This window comes from Acomys minous, assembly GCF_964271855.1.
Source record: "Acomys minous genome assembly, chromosome: 7".
NCBI lineage: Eukaryota > Metazoa > Chordata > Mammalia > Rodentia > Muridae > Acomys > Acomys minous.
The window spans coordinates 118,837,879-118,841,566 of NC_140488.1; positions in this window are offsets into that span (position 1 = coordinate 118,837,879).

Here is a 3,688-nt window from a genome sequence, read left to right on the forward strand (position 1 = left end):
CTCTGCCTCTGTGAGTGCTGGGATTACAGGTGTGCAACCACCTGTAGAATCAAAATATTTAACCACAGGCTCTGGCCCATCATACTAGATGCTGGCTGTAAGTGGGCAAAGTCTTCTCTGGGCCAAAGGGGAGCTGGCTGGTTGGTCATGTGATGACCACTGGTTGTGTTTCCCTCCCCAAGCTCCTCTCATGCCAGCAATCAAAGACATAAGCCATGTCTCTTACCATGATAGTTTAGTGTCTAGAACACAGTAACCCATACATATTTGGTAAATGGATGAATATTTTGTAGGCGATGCTTCCAAACAAAAGAGGTGGTAAAAATGATCTTGACCCCAGTATTTTGGGAAAGTATCCAAAGTTCCAGTACCACAAGCTGTCACTCGCCAACTCTGTGTCACCATGGATCTCAATTGCCTCTGCCTCCCAAGTGCTGGGATTGCAAGTATGCACCACCACACCACTGTTGTCTTATTTCTTTCCTTTCAAGTGCCAGTTCTCGGAAGCTCTAGATCACAGGAGCAGCTTGGCAAAGCAAGTTCAGGATTAGTACAAAGAAAGCATTGGAGGAGTCTAATGCCCCCAAACCTGCCGAGGCAATGCATTTGAATTTTATATAAACAGCAAAAAGGTGTGATTTTACTACATCTTCACGGTTGCCCTACTATTTTTACTTAATGAACTTGACAATGCTACCCCTCTGGAAACTAGAAAATCCCACCGGGAAAGGGGGATTTTGAAAATAAGCACAGCCTGGGATTTCAGATATAACCCCAGAGCTCGGCTTTTTGGGATCAGTCAGATCCTGACCCAACTGTTGACCTCGGGACAATGACTTAACCGCTGTCTTCATTTCAAAATATATAAATGAACACCGTGGAGGACTCTCAGGGTTACGTCTCATCCGTTCTCAGGGCTGGTCCACTGCAGGGTCGATTGTCCTTTAGCACATCATCTCTCCTTTCTGACGCTACTTGTGGGGCTCTGTGGCGGCTCTTCAACCCATCCTGCCAGACAGGACCCCTCAGTGGCTTCCAGGATAGCAGAAACCACACAGAGAGCAAGCACCACCTGGAGAAGTGTTTTCCCTTTACCAAGGGAGCCGGCTTCTCCTTTCTTTCCCATTCCTGGCTCATGTCTGAGCAATGCTTCTGCTTTCGCTTGAGCTCAGGTTAATTTCTCAGAGAGCTTTGGAGGCACGTTCCAGGCACGTGACCAGTACCTCCAGCGATCTAACTTGAGGATCGGCCTGAGCAGGCCTCCAATGGCAAGTGTGTGTGTGTGTGTGTGTGTGTGTGTGTGTGTGTGTGTGTGTGTGTGTGTGTGTGTATTTAGAGGTGAGGGCAGGGCTTTCAGCAAAGGCAGCCTGGTGTTTGCAAACCAGGGCGAGCCCCCCGCCCCCCGTAAGAGCGGATAAAAGAAAACATTTACCAACGTGTAATTATGAGGGGGCAGCGCTGGTCAGGGCTGTTGCAAGCCTCAGAGAACACTTGGCTCCACACTGCTGGAAAGGAAGAGGACGGGAACAAGGAAAGAGGTTGGATTCTCTGCACACCAGCCCAGGGGCCTGATCCATGGCCCTCTGTACTAAGAGATGCACCCTCAGTCGAAGTTGCATACGAAGACACTCAAGGTCCCCGCTGGTTCGTAGCCAGTGCACACTGGTTTCAACTCCGTGCCCAGGGCAAACGGGATCAAGTGCGAATGAGTGCGCCCCAGGCCCCTGAGGGTGTGCTCTTGGCAGTGGGAGCTCACCAGGCCACCTGCTTGGCAGGCAGCAGGCCAGGAGTCACCCGGATTTCGGGCCAGGGCGCTGGGCTGCTGTGGAGATGGAGGTGAGGCATGATGGGTCAATCAAGGCTTCCCACATTGGGCAGAAGGCTGAAGGGTTTTGTGTGCTAGAGTGGAGGCCCTGGTGGGCTGGGCGGAGCAGAAGCTAGGACGCAGCTGCAGCAGCTGGAACTGCTGCACCGCCTGCCTGCAGCAGAGGAGTGGTGAGGCAGCAGGGTCTGCGCAATCAGAGGGGCTCAGGGACGAGCCTGGATCACGGATACCAGGATGAACACGGCTCTGGTGAGCCCAGTCGGCCCCTGCCTGTCGCCAGGCTCCCGGGACAGGGGTGAGGGATTGGGTGGGGGGGGGGCGGGGAAAGGTGTCATCTAGAGGCTTCAGCATTGTCCAGCCTCAGGGGTCTGACTAGTTTGACCCAGTCTGCAAAGCTGATAGGCTTGGGGAGGACTTCCCGCGCCCTGGTGGTTCCGGGAGAAGGGCTTCTGGACCCTCAGGCTGCAGGAGCATGGCCCCGTTGACCTCTTACTTTCAGACCCAGAGGGCCCGCTAGAAGGCAGACTATGTGGCTTGTCTGGGTAGGAACCATGCAATCAGGGACTAGGAACTCCCAGAACCACAAGGACAAATGAAATCGGAAAACTTCTCCCGAGCCAGGTGCCAGGTCAGAACCCATCGCCCTGCAGACCTGCATCCCCCACAGGCTCTAGAAATACGAAGGGGATGCTGTAGTGGGCGGGCAATTTCATTTAGTGTAGTTCATTCATTCATTTGACAAGCATTTATGGAGTTCTGAGAGTACCAGGCACAGAGTGTAACCCAGGGAAGTGTGGATGGCAGTGTTAGTCCCTGCAAGGGCAGCTGGTGTGGAGAGGAGGCTCAAAGTGGGCAGATGGAGGGAGCTACCAGTGGACCATAGGTTTGCTTACTCACCTCTGTCTGGAGGGGAACCAGAGAACCTGCCTCCTCACACAGTAGGATGCTCTGCACAGAGCAGGTCTGTGGTGACGCCTGCCTCTCTCCCTACTTCCTGAAAGTTCTGAGCGGCTCCACCTCTTCAGGACTGGCTCCCTGCAGCTTGTTTTAATCACCTTTTGAGTTAAAGGTCAATATTTAATTAACCAAATAATTACATTCAGCTTACATTTGAATCTGGATATTTGCTGTGTCTGTGGTGCCTCCAGTCCTCTCTCCTCTCTATCTGTCCCAGGGTGCACCCCCAAGCTATTCTGGAGGTGACAGAGATCAGGTAACACTGGCTTTCACTGGGGACACCCTAGATTTTGTCCCTGAAATTGTTTCTTGCTCCATCACTTGACCTAAGGTTAACTTTATTAAATACTGTGTATAGACAGCTCTTGGATTAAAGGTATGTGTTAGGGCTCAACCACTCCAAACAAAAGACAAGTTTTTACAGTTCATAATTTCAGGGATCAAATAACCTGCAACAAAACATCTGGGCATGGTGGACCACACCTATAATCCCAGCATTTGGTACACTGATGAGTTCTAAACCAGCTTTGACTACAGTGTGAAATCCTATTTAAAAAATAAAAACAAATAAAAATTTAAGAAAAGAAAGAAAAATACACAACTTTGCACTTTAAACATTTACTATTTAACCTATCTAAAGGTGACATAAAAACCTAATAACATCTTAGACATTCAGCAATTTAATACTAATCAATTTTTGAAACAATTTTAGGAAAACAATTCTATTAATAATTATGACTAGTAATTTGAAAATGTAGAGAAAATAGACTAATTTTTAGAAAATATAACATAGCTATAGCAAATAGAGGGAAAATGAGCATTAATATAGCCACTAGAGGGTGAGTAATGAGTTAAAGTGGCTCCCCCAAAGAGAAAGCACCGTCAAAAGGCTATTTTTCTAGCAAG